This window comes from Trachypithecus francoisi, unplaced genomic scaffold (genome assembly GCF_009764315.1).
Source record: "Trachypithecus francoisi isolate TF-2019V2 unplaced genomic scaffold, Tfra_2.0 Lachesis_group13, whole genome shotgun sequence".
Lineage (NCBI taxonomy): Eukaryota > Metazoa > Chordata > Mammalia > Primates > Cercopithecidae > Trachypithecus > Trachypithecus francoisi.
In genome coordinates this window covers 41,128,846-41,144,597 of record NW_022681458.1, presented here as the reverse complement: position 1 = coordinate 41,144,597, position 15,752 = coordinate 41,128,846, and the positions used below count along the sequence as shown (strand labels likewise).

General features: G+C 41.0%; 1 protein-coding gene across 1 annotated transcript in view; it reads left to right on the top strand.

The window, feature by feature from the left end:
• The first annotated feature begins 12,022 nt into the window (after window positions 1–12,022).
• The window catches only part of SGO2 (shugoshin 2), a 66,093-nt gene continuing 62,363 nt past the window's right edge, over window positions 12,023–15,752 (top strand). The window contains exon 1 of the mRNA XM_033232032.1: window positions 12,023–13,097. The gene's annotated coding sequence lies outside the window, so the exon portion shown is untranslated. The remainder of the gene's footprint in view (window positions 13,098–15,752) is intronic.

The window sequence follows — 15,752 nt, the reverse complement described above, 5'->3', positions numbered from 1 at the left end:
CACGCCACGCCACGCCCCCAGACTGGTCTCGCCCCAGCTGGCCGCCTCGGGGTCGGGTGGGTCTTCCATCCCAGAGGCAAGGGAAAGGCACGGCAGAGAAGGCCAGGGCTGAACCCCGCGGGACGGTCTTGTCTGTTCAGAGGCTGGTTTTACAGGTGAAGTTGCGATTGTCCAAGGTCACTTAATAAGTGGCAAGAATTAAGATGTTAAGTGTTCTCACCCCCAGGTCAGTGCCCATCCTTCCAAACGGGGTTGCTCAGTGCCAACGTGTGTTAATATATTGCACTTGGATAAGTCTATCTGGATAGTGTCTGCAGCTTACAAAGCTTTTTCACACACAGCATTCTTGTTTAGTCCGTGTGGCAGTGATATAAAGGGTGATATTTATTTCCCATTATAGCAAGGAAAATTGAGGCGAGAGCAAACATTTATTCAACACTTTTGTACACCTGACACTGTGCCAAGTGCTTTGCATGCACTACTTAATTTCCTGTTAACGATAACCCTAAAATAGTTCTTCCAGTTTCTAGCAGCATCTTACCTTATGCAAGGTACTGTGCTAGGTATTTCAAGAAAAAATATAACAGTCCTGTTTTCAAGGTGCTTCCCCAAAATCAAAAAATTTGGGTTCCAAATTTCCCTGACTGGCTCTTAGAAGAGAATAAGCCAAAGAGAGGTAAGTCAACCTATCCCCTTAGATAGGAGAGAGGGAAGGTTTGTTCAATCTATAATTATTAAGCACTAGCTATGGAGCAAGCACTGAGAGTAAAGGACTGGACGAGAGAAATAATGGGCGTTTTATGACACATGAAAAGTATGTGAAATTGGAATTTCAGTGTCCGTAAAGTTGGAACTAGCAATGCTCATTTGTTTAGGTTTTGCCTATGCCATCTTTCAGACTACAACTGCCAAGTTGAGTAGTTGTGTATGGCTCACAAAGCCTAAAATATTTACAGAACAAGTTTTCTGCAAGGGTCCATCATATTTGGTATTGTGGGAGTTCTAGGTGATCTTGACAAGAGCAGTTTCAATGTGGTGGTGAGGATGCAAACCAGCCAAAATGGGCTGGAGAGTGAATGGGAGATGGAAGACTGGATGTAACCCTTTAGAGAAGACTTTGCTGTAAATAGAAGTAGAGAAGTGAGGCTGTAGTGAAGGTGGGATAAGAGTCAAGAAGAGGAGTTTTAGGATGAGAGTCATTCCAGCAGCTTATGCTAATGGAAATGACTCAGTAGATAGGCAGAGATTGGTGAGGCAGGAAGGGGAGGGAGGGGACAACTGAAGGAATGAAATACTTGGCAAAGCAAAAGGTGTTGGATCCAAAGCACAAATGAAGCAATTTTCATTTGACAAGAGCAGGGGTAGGAGGTAAAACAGAGAAGACAGATTTAAGTTCAAGTAAGTTGTAGATTTCACAGAGGAGAGATGAGAAAAGTCTGACCAAATGGCTTCTGCATTCTCCATTTAGTCTAAAGCAAGGTCAGAGGCTGACAGTAAAGGAGATGAGGGGTGGCAAAGGTTTGAAGAAGGAGCGTAAGGTATGAATTATTTATCTTGGGAACTGAAAAGCAAACTTTCTATAAAAACTTGGTAGGATTGCTAAGAAGGGATGAGTGTCCACTTGAAGACTGTAATCATTATAACATGGATGACAAGCTAGTCATCCCAGTTATATGACTTTTACCCAGTAACATTCAGCAGCTTCAGTACAGGTGCTGAGAAAGTACATAACCCTGGGCTCAGCCAGAGTTGGGATTTAGCCAGGTAGTATGACACAAGGATTGATTACCATGATGGATCATCAATTCTAAGATGGGTAAGGAGGAAAGTATATGAATGTGGTGATGCATAGTGAAAAGGTAGTGAGGTTAATGGATTTGAGATCTCAATGGAGTTGAAGAATTATTCAAATAGGGATACTAGAGTAAGTGAGCTAGAAGAATCGAAGGCAGTGGTCAGACAGTATACTTGAATTCAAGATGCCAGAAGTTATGCAATGAATGTAATGCCAAGGCTCTGGGCTGAGATGGGGTGGAAACAAAGTTAGCGGAGGTGAAAATTGTAAAGAAATGGCAAGCTAGGTTGTAAGATGGGTTATCACCATAAATAAATACAAAGTCAACAAGAATGAGTAGGCATAGAGAGAAAGATGATGAAACGGAAGCCAATGTTACCAATAATTGATGATCAAAAGAGTTATAGAAAACTGCACTGAGGAAAGGAGAGATCCTCTATCCAGATGTATACATACAGTTAAAATTACCTAGGGCTTAGAAAGACAAAGAAGGGAAAAGTGTTTGGAAGCACTATTGAGAGAAAACAGAATGCCAGCCCCACCTCCTGATTCTGGAATATGGGGGCAGTGGAAGAAAAAGTAGTCTCCACCCGAGAAGTCTACAGTGGAAGCAGGACCTCTAAGAACAGACAACTTTCAGTTAAAAAAAAAAATTTAAGTGATAGTAACATTTTAGCCAGGTGTGGTGGCAGGTGCCTGTGATCCTAGCTACCCAGGAGGCTGAGGGAGGAGAATCGCTTGAACCCCGGGAGATGGAGGTTGCAGTGAGCCAAGATCACACCACTGCACTCCAGCCTGGGCAACAGAGCAAGACTCCATCAGAAAGAAAGAAAGAGAGAGAGAGAGAGAGAGAGAATGGTAACATTTAAAAGTGAATTTTAAAGGGCTCTGTGGAGGAGTTTGGAAGCAATGGAAAGAGTGGGAAATTGGCTTATAATAGTGGACATATCAGAAGTATGAGGATGGGGGCCCCAGGTAACAGTGGACAACTTGGGGAATTGGTACTGCTGGGGTGATTATAGAACACAGGGTCTAGACATAATGAGAAAAGTCCTGATGGTCTATTAATGCAAGGTTCAAGCAAAGGCCAAATATTTAACTGAATAGCATTGGTATAACCCCACTTTCTTACTGCTTTCAATTGTATGGTGGACTGAGGGCAGGGAGGGTCTTATGTGGAACTGAAACATCAGGAAAATCCTTGGGTGACTACTCCCTCCTGCAGCTAGCTCTCCTGGAAGGAAAGAACAATCCTAGCTCTGGTGCACAGGAGGTTGAAGGGAAAGGGGAAAAAAGCAGTATATAACTCAGAACCTGAGTCACATACCTGATTACACTTGAGACTGCCCTCCTCTTCTGGCACTGTTTAAGGTGGGAAAGATAGGTACTTGTCATGGTAAAGGAGAAACAAATAACTTTGTGACTATCCTCCAGGAAAAGATTCCCAAACCATAAACACACTCCTCCTTCAAACCCAGGACAAGGTATGGGAGAATGAAGGGTCTGGTTGCTTCTTTGTTCACAAAGGTTAGATGAGTTGGGACATTTTTCTTTTTACAATGCCTGGTGCAGAGTGTGCAGTTCCACCAAGATAACACTGATGAGGCAATTTCTGAGCCGCCAGGCAATAGCAGCTATCGCTGCATAAATCTGAATTTCTCAATTCATTCTCTGAAAACCACACTATAGAACAATAAAAAGATCAAACAAAACTGCAGGAAATGCATGCCACCTGCATAACTAAAAGAGAATGTTCAAATTTCAGTATAAATAAACATCCAGTCTCTACTAGCTGTGTCCCAAGATCTTGCCATCAACTTTCACAGAGATACAGTTCTGAGAAACAGATACAGAGCAGCCTGGATAAAAGTGAATAGAAGAGAGAAGAGGAGAGCTGTTGACAGGCCTGTGATTGATCTAAGAAAACCAGAAAAAAGATAAACTCCATCGTACGTGCTAACATACTGGAAAAGATTCCTAGGAGATAAAACCATTTGCTATACATGTCTTCTTAAAGTGCACATGATTCATGGGAACAGTCTATGAAATGCATTGCTTCTGGAGGTACAGAAGGTAAAAAGGATTAGAGAGACACCCTTTGAATCTTAGTGAAGAGGAAAATAAGTAAAAAGAAATTTTAGTGCCAAGTAAAACAAATGAGTTTCAAAGCTTTTTTTTTTTTGAGACAAAGTCTCGCTCTGTTGCCCAGGCTGGGGTGCAATGGCACAATCTCAGCTCTCTGCAACCTCTGCCTCCTGTGTGCAAGGGATTCTCCTGTCTCAACCTCCCAAGTAGCTGGTGTCAGGCCTCTGAGCCCAAGCTAAGCCATCATATCCACAGTGACCTGCACGTATACATCCAGATGGCCTGAAGCAGCTGAAGATCCACAGAAGTGAAAATAGCCTTAACTGATGACATTCCACCATTGTGATTTGTTTCTGCCCCACCCTAACTGATCAATGTACTTTATCATCTCCCCCACCCTTTAGAAAGTTCTTTATAATTCTCCCCACCCTTGAGAATGTACTTTGTGAGTCCACCCCCTGCCCCCAAAACATTGCTCTTAACTTCACTGCCTATCCCAAAACCTATAAGAACCAATGATAATCCCACCACTCTTTGCTGACTCCTGTTTTGGACTTAGCCCGCCTGCACCCAGGTACAACAAACAGCCATGTTGCTCACACAAAGCCTGTTTGGTGATCTCTTCACATGGACACATGAAACAGCTGGGATTACAGGCGTGCACTACCATGCCTGGCTAATTTTTTGTATTTTTAGTAGAGACGGGGTTTCATCATGTTGGCTAGGCTGGTCTCAAACTCCTGACCTCAAGTGATCCACCCGCCTTGGCCTCCCAAAGTGCTGGGATTGCAGGCATGAGCCACCGCACTGGGCCTCAAAGCTTTAAAAACATGTAATCTTTAGCTACATACACATGCATGTGCATGCATGTACATATGCAAAAGCCATCCACTGACAAACTGTATTTCACTGCAGAAGAGAATACCCTTGAACTTGAAATCTCATAAGCCATATCAAATCTTTGAAATGAACAGATGATCTATTATTCAAGGTTTTCCAGAGAAACAGGACCAATAATTAGTATATGCATATGTATATGTAGATACAGATATAGATATACAGATATAGATTAGAAATATGCATTTAATATAAAGCATTGGCTCACACAAATATGGAGGCTGAGAGGTCTTATGATCTGCTCTCTGCAAGATGGAGACCCAGGAAAGCCAGTGGCATAGCTCAAAGGCCTGAAAGCCAGAGAACTGACTACACAAATTCCAGGATGAGTTTGAAGACCTGAGAACCATGAGCCCTGAGGGCAAGTGAAGGTTGCTATGCCAGCTCAATACACAGGCAGAGACCTAGCAAATTTTCACTTCCTCTACCTTTGTGTTCTGTTCAGGCCCTCAATGGAATGCATGGTACCAGCCCACACTGGGGAGGTCAGTCTGCTTTCTGAGTCCCCCAGTTTAAATGCTAATCGCTTCCAGAAGCACTCTCACAGTCTCCAGAAATAATACTCAACCAGATAGCTGGGCATTCCATGATCCAGTCAAGTTGACATAAAAAATTAACTACCACAGGTGAAAACAGAGTAAATATATACAAAACCATTATAAGAAGAAAACAGAAAACAAGACCATGACAGCTGATGAAAATTCTCCTCTCCCCACCAAAAGAACAATCCAAAGCAGAAGAAAACTGACATAAACTCCAAAGTGAAGTAAATATCTTTAAAGAAGCTTTTGGGAATATGAAAAAACACTTTGAACCAGAAATTTTAAAGTAAAAATGGACAAAAAATGGGAAGAAATAAAAGACAGTGTGTTAGATCCAAGAAAGAAATGTAAGCAAAAGACAAATTACTGCAGAAGTGAAGAACAAATTGCAAAGTTTCCAAAGGAAAAGAGAATTAAACAAAATCTTAATAAGGGACAGGAAAATAACCAAGATATGAAAAGAAGATACAAAACTAAAAGCTTTGAGAGAAAAGAAGTGGTTGAAATGGAAGACATTTCAGAGAGAAGTAGTTGAAATGGAAGACAGGCAAAGAAGAAACAACATGCAAATTATTGCAGTGATATACACAAACAACAAAGGAATAGAACTAATATATGGGACCATAATCCAAGGATGTTTCAGGATAGAAAAGAATATATAAATCTATATACCAAAAGGACTCATCATTTATGTGGGAAAATTAACCCAGAATTGTCAACTCTAAACCATATGCAAGTAAAATTATTAGATTTCAAAGATAAAGAAAAAATCCCCAAGATCTCCAAGGGAAAAAAAAAACAAGAAATTACAAGGACAAGAGAATTAGATTGGCACAGGACTGCTCAAAAACAACATATGAGCAACACAACAATGGAACAGCAGCTTTAAAAAAACTCAAGGAAAAAAGTGTAAATCAAGGACTTCCAGGCAACCCATTCTTCAAGTATTAAATGTCAAGCCAAGAAAAGATGAGTTTTAAACATGAAAAAATTTAGGGAATTTTTAATACATGAACACTTCTTGAAGAATCTTTGAAAAGGTGATTTCTGCTCAACCAAGTGGCAAAACTTTCTCAAAAGGACAGATGGTGATCTCTTTAACTGTAGACCTAAGACTAAACAAAGGTGGGGACAAAGATAACAAAATATTGTTATATGTTGATATGGTTTGGCTGTGTCCCCACCCAAATCTAATCTTGAATTGTAGCTCCCATAATCCCCATGTATCATGGGAGGGACCTGTTGGGAGGTAATTGAATCATGGGGGTGGGTTTTTTTCCATGTTGTTCTTATGATAGTGAATAAGTCTCATGAGATCTGATGATTTTATAAAGGGCAGTTCCCCTACACACGCTCTCTTGCCTTCCACCATGTAAGACATGCCTTTGCTCCACCTTCACCTTCTGCCATGATTGTGAGGCCTCTTTGGCCATGTGGGGCTGTGAGTCCATTAAACCTCGTTTACTTTATAAATTACCCAGTCTCAGGTAGGTCTTTATTGGCAGCATGAGAACAGACTAATGCATATGTTTTGTGTAGTACATTCTGACAAAGTAGAAATAACACAACTGAAAATGGGAAAAGGGAACAAGAAAGAGGAAAATAGAATAAGCTTATCAATTGTGATATAGGCTATGGTTGGGGTTAAGGGACAATATTAAAATTTAAAAATCAGATAATCGAAGGTTACATAAAAAAGACAGAATGAAGTTTCTTAAAAAAGGTATAGTACAAAGATAACCAGTAGAATAAACTGTAAGCTTTCTTAAATACAAAAATAAATTTTAAAATTAAAATAGCAAAGAAAGTATCATGCAAAGAAAGAAACACAGCAAATAAAACACAGTTTTAAGATTATTATAGTATAAAATATGTATAACAAAATAAGTGGAACTGTCATATTAATGAGTATAAATGAGTTTAACTTATCTATTAAAAGCAAAAGATTTCTGTTGGATGTGCTCATGCCCATAATCCCAGCACTTTGAGAGGCCGAGGCAGGCAGATCACCTGAGGCCAGGGGTTCGAGACCAGCCTGGCCAACATGGTGAACTCCGTCTCTACTAAAAATACAAAAATTAGCCGGGTGTGATGGTGGGCGCCTGTAATCCCAGCTACTCAGGAGGTTGAGGCAGGAGAATCACTTGAACTCAGGAGGCAGAGGTTGCAGTAACCCGAGATCATGCCACTGCACTCCAACCTGGGTGACAGAGAGAGACACTCTGTTTAAAAAAAAAAAAAAAAAAAGGCAAAAGAGATTTTCAATTTTGTTCACAAAGCAAGATGCTGAAAATAAGAGACATGACTGAATCAAACTGATTCAGAAAGTCTAAAACGAAAGGGATGGGCAAAAGTACACTAGACAAATGGAAATAACAATAAAGCAGGGTTGTGATGCTAATGTCAAAATAAAGTTTAAACCAAAATGCATTAAATGAGACAAAGGAGGGCATGTTTTCATGCCACAGTTCACAATGGGTATACTAGAGTTACGAATTCTATTCACCAAATAACTCAGCAGCAACCTTTATAAGGAAAAACTACAGGACATGCAAAGAAACACTGATAGAAACACACTAACAAAAAGACTTCAAGACACTACCTTCAGTACAAAACAGACTCAGTAGCCAAAAAAGAGGAATAAATGTAGACCTAAGTAGTATAAGCAATAATACAGATCTTACAGATACACAGCCATGCATCACTTAAGGATGGGAATATGTTCTGAGAAATTCATCTTTGTGCAATTTCATTGTTGTGTGAACATCATAGAGTGCACTTACACAAATCTAGATGGCATAGCCTATTATACACCTAGGCGATACTGTATAGGCTATTACCCCTAGGCTACAAACCTATACAGCATGATACTGTACCGAATACTAGAGGCAATGGTAACATGATGGTATTTTTGTATCTAAACATATCTAAACATAGAAAAGATATAGTAAAAATATGATATAAATGATTTTGAAAAATGGTACACCTGCATAGGGCGCTGACCATGAACGGGGCTTGAAGGACTGGAAGTTGCTCTGGGTGAGTCAGTGAGTGGTGAATGAATGTGAAGGCCCAGGACATTACTGTGTAGTAGGGTAGGCTTTATAAACACTATACACTTAGGCTACCTTAATTTATTTAAAAAATAAAGGAATTGTGCCATGATGTTATGATAACTGTGATGTCACTAGGCAACAGGAATGTTTTAACTCCATGATAATCTTATGGGACCACCATCGTCCATTTGTTTGGTAGTTGACTGAAACATCATAGTGTGGGGCATGACTATAATTATTTTCTTTCTTTCTGTTACAGAAACTGTTTACAGGAGATAAGAAAGTTTTGGTATATGCCTAAATAATTTCCCTTACCTTAGTTTTTACTAAAATAAAAGCATAAAAATGTTAAATGTAGAGTTGCCTTTCTTTTAAGGAAGCAAACATTTTAAAGATAGCTGTCCTACATTTATGTGAATGTGAAAACTTACAAAGCACTCTGGTCTTCAAACTTATCTATGCCTACAATATCTGGTCTTTCTTCTCTTTCCCACCACAAAGGAAAAGGAGACTCTTCAGCTCACAGCTTAGTCCTGATTCTAACCCCTGCCTCACCACTACCCACTGCTTTCCTAGTCAGCCTCTCTCCCTCTACCAGCTCCTTTATCCAGCTTTTAAAAAGAATACGTGAACCCCCAAAACTTGAGATAGGTCTCAGTTAATTTAGAAAGTTTATTTTGCCAAGGTTAAGGACACGCACCCATGACACAGCCTTGGGAAGTCCTGAGGACATGTGCCCAAGGTGGTTGGGGCACAGGTTGGTTTTATACATTTTAAGGAGGCATCATGAGACGTAAATCAATATATGTAAGAAGTACATTGGTTCCACCCAGAAAGGTGGAAGCTTCTTAGCTGCACACCCAAGATCCTTCTGTTACTTGACTTTGTCTAACCTCTCAGCCTTTGCTCCCCGCATCTGACCACATGGGTCCTGGGCCCCAGCAGCTCTGAACTGCTTCCTGGGACAGGCTATATGCTGTCAGTCTAATGAATCCCACCTAACTTGGCCTTTGAGGTTCCACTGCTATGTGACTTCCCCTGAAGATTTGTCTTCCCTCTTCTTTAAGAGCTGCTCTTTGTTTCCTAAATCAGTTCATTCGTTTTCTCTTTCTTTCTTTCTCTCTCTTCTTTCTTTCTTTCTTCTCTTTCTTTCTTTCTTTCTTTCTTTCTTCTTCTTTCTTTCTTTCTCTCTCTCTCTTCTTTCTTTCTTTCTCTCTCTCTCTTTCTCTTTCTTTCTTTTTCTTCCTCTCCCTCTCTTTCTTCCTTTCTTTCTTGAGACAATGGTCTTGCTCAGTTACCCAGACTGGTCTTCAACTCCTAGGCTCAAGCAATCCTCCTGCCCTGGCCTCACCAAAGTGCTGGGATTACAGTGAGTCACCACGGCTGTCCTGTTTCCTAAGTGCTTTGATAGCATCTTTTGCAAACCTCACTTAACATCTACATATCACAATATACAGGAATGGATTATTTGTCTACTGTCTCCCAACAGGAAAGAACATTTGCCTCATCCATCTTTACCCTCAGCAAAATGCCAGGTGCAAAGGGGCTCCTGATAAATGTATATTGAAGAGAAAGAGGAGGCTGACAAGCAGGAAACATGAGGAAATTAGCATGATGGATACCATGCCTCAAAACCAAAGTGACAAATGACAAAGTAATTCTCTCACTATCTTGAGAGGCTCAGGCCAGGCTGCCTGGGTTCAAATACCAGCTGCACCGCTTAACTAAACCTTGTAGAAGTTACTTAAATTTTTGGTGCTTCAATTTCCTCAGCTTTAAAAAGGAAATAATGGTACCTACTACATAGGATCATTTTGAGAACTAAAAAGGCATTTAAAGGGCTTGACACAGTGTCTAGGACATGATAAGCCCTTAATAAATATTATCTACTGCTGTTATAATGATAAGCTATTCATCACCCAGCACAGCTTATTTAACTGGTTTCTATTAAGTGAAAGTAATTATTGTAGTAAAGTTGCATAAAATACTGAAATGAATCTTTGTCATTCTTTTGGCCACCTAGCTCAAAATGCACTTCCTGAGTTTGGATAATTCCTCGCCTTATGAGTCTAGGTTACCTCTCACTAAGAAGCCAACATCATCATAATCATCATCATCATCATCATCATCAACAACAAAAGCCAGACACAGGCTGTTCAGGACTCCCTTGCGTCAGGACTTGTAGCATATGATTCAGGTTTGACTAGTCAGACACACCCAAACCAGGTCTAGCAACAGGAGCTAGTAATGCCAAGCAGCAGTGACAGGAAAACTGCAGCACAACTATGCCCATTTTCCCATATGCAGCAGCAGTGGTGGTCCCAGTGGCGGCATCTAGTGCCACTGTTGGCTGTGCACGATCAGCTGCATCCTCAAAGGGCTATTTTTGGTAGCATGACCATGGCTAGGTGCTTGTCTGCTACCAAGCTCACCTTATTTTCCAAGCCTGTATCTCTATCCTACCCAGAAACGCTTTAACCCACCCAATATTCTTTATCAGCCTGGGTTAGTTTTCCTTGGTGCAATGCATCCTGCCAGACTGGTACAGATGATCAGGTCAGATGGTTTCATAAAATGTAAGTACACTCTTTCTACTTTGTTTTATTGGTTTATTGATTTGCAGTGTTTTCTTTACTTGGCTCCTGCTCAGGGACTGTTCTTGGATGATTTTTGTTTTAGTAATGCTGATATGTTAAAGAGGGCTTTTCTGGTTTTTGTTTTTTGACAGTTATACTGTCTCTCTTTCCTTCCCATCCCTTTTTTGGTGTGGGTGATTGTGTCTTAGGACAATCAAATTTTAATTGACTGGAATCTACCCTTAGGTAGAGAAAATCAGGCAACTAATGAGTATAAGAATAAAGGAAAACAGATGGAGAGGAACAAAATCAGTGCCCAGTGCAGGAGAGTATCACAACAGGCCTGTGAGCTCATTTAATGTAACTGGTTTATTTTACAGATAAAATACTTGAAACAAGGAACACAAAGCTAATGACTCTGCCACAACTACAATAACTGCATCTCCAGACTTCTCATCCAGGGCTCCTGCCTCTATCCATTATACCAAGAGGCAAAAGGCAAATAACTAAAAAGCAAGCTGAGATCACATTAAATTTAACCTGATTAATTATATGTTTTAGGTTTATGGTTGTATATGATACTAATGTACATTTTCAAGAGGTTTTACAATTTACAAAGCAGTTAAATCCTTTCAACTGCTCTGAGATAAGGCAGCACTTTTTTTTTTTTTAAAGAGGTCTTGGTATTCATGTCTTGATAAATGTTTTAGCATCTCCCCTACCTCTGACTTTCCTGTCTCCCTTTTCGATTTGTTTTGGTTTTGAAGCTGTAGCTACAAAATGTGTCCATTGGGAAGAAAGCGGTATCAATGCATTTGAACAAAGGGGCCCATTGATTGAAACCATCATAAAATATACGGGATGCTGTTATTAACTCCATTTTACAAATGAGGAAACAGAAGCCCAGAGAGATTAAGTGGTTTGGCCAAGATTAACCATTAAATGGCACAGTCACTACAAGGTTCATTTTAAAAAAACATATACATTGAGCATTTAATGTGTCAGGCTGGGTAAGCAAGATACAGTGCTAGTTAACTCCTAGGTAAGCACAAATTTCTGTAACCAGTATATTACTTTCTAACCACTGTTATTGAAATTTTTATTTTACTGTCTTCTGGAATTTTAGCAGATGGACAATCAGTAAATACTTTTCTACTTACACAAGATTCATGTAACCAGATCTGTTTGGAGACTGATCGTGATATATATTTGACTAAAAGGTCTGAACTCAAAAGCATGTTTTGCATCATTTGTCTAGATTCTCTAAAGTAAAAGTAATTCTCAAATGTCTTCGAATGAACAAAAAATTGACAAGAGTATGAAGTTGACTGCATTACTGTATAATCAATTATTGGAACCTTGATTTAACAAGCTATTTTCATTTTCAGTCCAATGGCATACAAAGAGGAAATTTTATTCTTTGTAGTTTCTCCAATTTCTTTGTAAAGATTATGAAAGTAATTTGCGAAAAATAAGCGAATTGACATGGAATATAAGGTGAATAATACATTTTTAAAATGTAGTTGCGTATAATGGAAAACGTCAGTCTTGTATATTCAGCTAAAACAAACCATTAGTGCAAGACCTAAATATTAATGAGATCCGGGGTTTGCAACGAAATGTCATTGCTCCTTTTCCCCCAGAAAGTTAAAAGAAAAATGGGGAGAGCTTTTAAGTGAAAACTAAAGGTGCTGGTATCACAACTGGAAATGCAAGCATGCAGAAGAAATGTAAGATGTGGGTGGGTAGTATCCCAGTAAACAACATATACCTTCTAACAGACTTGAGGTGGCTGTCAAGCCTTTCAGACATGTGATTGATAATGAATGTCAGAGGAGCTTTTCCTTTTCCATCAACGCTTCAGGAGACAGCGGACCGCCACCAACATGGGGTGGAAGAGAACCCCTGTCACGGAGACAGGGCCTCCCCCGGCTCGCCTGGGCACGCCCCCTCCTGCCCTCGCAGCGGGGTCCCGCCCTTTCCGCCTTCCACTTCCTAGTAACCGTCCTCCCTTGCGCCATCTTCGCGGGACTCGATTGGCTGATGGGGCAACCGCCAACGGCTGTGGCGTTTAAACCTGAGCCTCTGCTACTGCTGCTTGCGGAGCCCACTGAGCTAGGTGGGGGTGCCCCACGCTGAAAGAGAGGTAAGTTAGTGGCCTGCGGCGTTTGACGTGACCGCCCTCTCACTGTCGGGATCGGTGTCGTTCTTGAGCTGGTTCTCTAGGCGCTGTCCGCCTCGGTCTCCGGCTCGTCTTCCGCCCTCTGTCCTCCGGGATCCGGGACGGCGCCCCTCTCCGGCTCCGAGGGGTTCGTTGACGGAGTCCTGTTTTGGCTTTGAGTCGCTGCCTCTTGTTTCTGAGATTTGAGCGTCCGGCAGGGCGAGCAGGGAGAGCCACCAGTTAGGTCAGCTACTTAAGGGAAGAAATTTCTGTCTCTGGGACTGCTCTACTCTCTTGAACAGTTTCTAGGGCATTGTGAGCGCTCAGTATGCGTCTGCGGAATGAATGTTAGGGACTGCGTGCCAAAGTTCTCGAAGGAGCCCTCTCCTTTGGAGAGGCTGGCTGAAGGCGAAGAGGTGATGGAAGACTGGGGAGAACTTGGAACTTGGAACTTGAGCTACTTGATGTACAGGTGGGATTTCAGTAGAGAATAGGGGCAATGTCCTGTTCAGTAGAGATGTCCTGTTCTATCCTATTCAGTAGAGAATAGGACAGATTTTTAGATGAGGTAGCCAATTCAGGAGAATTGGATGTGGAACTGAGTATTTCGTATTTAGAGATAGTCGAGATGCTGGCCGGACAAGTGTCACAGAGTTGTAATAAATAGGTGCTGGTATTGAGTGCTGACTGTATACTAGATCCTGTACTAGACACTGTACATACATTGGCTCATTTAGTCCCTACAAGGAGATGACCTGATTTTTTATGGTTTTATAAATCTGGAAATTGAGACGAAGAGGTGTTGAGATCACATAGCTATGAAACGTTGGAACTGGAGCTCCAACACAGTTGTAATCACTATCATTATGTCTCAGTGTCTACATGGTAAATCACCCTGGAACAGTACTCCAAATGCCTGGTTCTGGCTCCTAAAGTTTCCCTTGGTAAGGTCATTGATGTAGTGGGTGACAGGGCAATGTCAAGGAACACTCCCAGATTTCTGGCATGAGGATTTGAATAGGTGATTGACAGTATCATTTATTAAATTAAGGAATTGTGTCAGAACCAGTTTATTGGGGAGGGCAGTCCAGCTGTGGTTTCCTAATTAGTAAAATGAGATTTGATATTCCAGACTGGATTTTTTGGGAGATGAACTAGATTTCTATGTTAGGATCCCTTTCAGGTGTGTGAGATGCAACAGTCTGAGGGGAGTTTCTGTGTTCTACTGTCTATGAGATAGATAGTGATGTTTGATTTTAAAGTTTCTTTTTGGCAAAGCGTTTAAAAGAACCGTTGAGCCTTAATCTTGAAAAGTTTCTGGTTCAACTTATTCCCCATTGCAGAAATTTCTTCTGAAACCATCTTTCCATTATTTGCTTGACACCTCCCAACATCTGCTTAACACTTTCAAAGGAGACCCATTCCAAGAGCGGGCAGTTTTTCTATTGGAAAGTTCTTCCATTCATTCATAGTCACTTCTTCCACAAATGTTTATCCAGCAGCTGCTATGTGGCAGGCATATTTCTGTACTAAGGTACAGAAGCAAACAAACTTGACAAAAGTTTATGTCCTCATTGAACTTACAATTTAGTAGGAGAAAACAGATAATAAGTTAAATAAACTAATTTTATCTTAGACATTGGTAAGTTAATGGAAAAAAATAAAACAGAAGGGGAGAATGGGGGTAAGTGTGCAATTTTTAAGTAGTTTGGACTGGGAAGTCTTACTAAGAAAGTGACATTTTGGCAAATGCTCGAAGGAAGTGAGCAAGCCCTGTGGTCATTTGAAGGAAGAGCTGATACAAAGGGAAAAAGGAATAAAATGACAGTATATTCAAGGATGGGAATTTTTAGGGAGGAGGGAAGATGAATGGTCTGCACACATGAATATGTTGTAGCCTCTAGAAGGGGTGTGGGAGGGAAAACAGCCCCTGCCTGACAGGACTGCAGGACAATCTATGTCCTCAGGGTAGAGGGTGGTTCAAGAAGATGAAGAGAACATTCAGAAAAGAGATTGAGGCTGCAGAGGTTTGGTTGATGATGGAATGTGAGTTCTAGAGGACCTCATGAGTCTGGCAAGGGTAAGATAGGCAGGCTGTATTCATTTCCTTTGGCTGCTGTAACAAATTATCATAAATGAGGCGCTTAAAACAACAGAAATGTATTTCCCCACAGTTCTGGAGGCCAGAAGTCTAAATTCAGTTATCACTGAATTTTACCCCCCTCAAGGTGTATTCCCAGCTGCACTCTCTCTGGAGGCTCTTCGGGAGAATCTGTTCCTTGCTTTGTCAGTTCCTGATGGCTGCTGGCAGTCCTTGGCATGTGGCTGCATCACTCCTGTTTCTGCTGTCTTTTGTAAGGACTCTTGTGATAGTATTTAGGCCTGCCTGGATAATCCAGGATAATCTCCCCATTACAAGATCTTCAACTTATTCAAATCTGCAAAGGCCCTTTTTCCACATGAGATTTAGAATTAAAGGGATCTAATAACTTTGGGGGGCCATTTTCCAGCTTACCACAGGACCAGATGAGGAATGTGTAGAGCTGAGGGGATTCAAGTGAGGGGGATGAATGTGACCCAGGAGTTGAGGGATTCTTGCCATGATTGACATAGTGAGCTGAGTTCTGGATTGCCATAGTG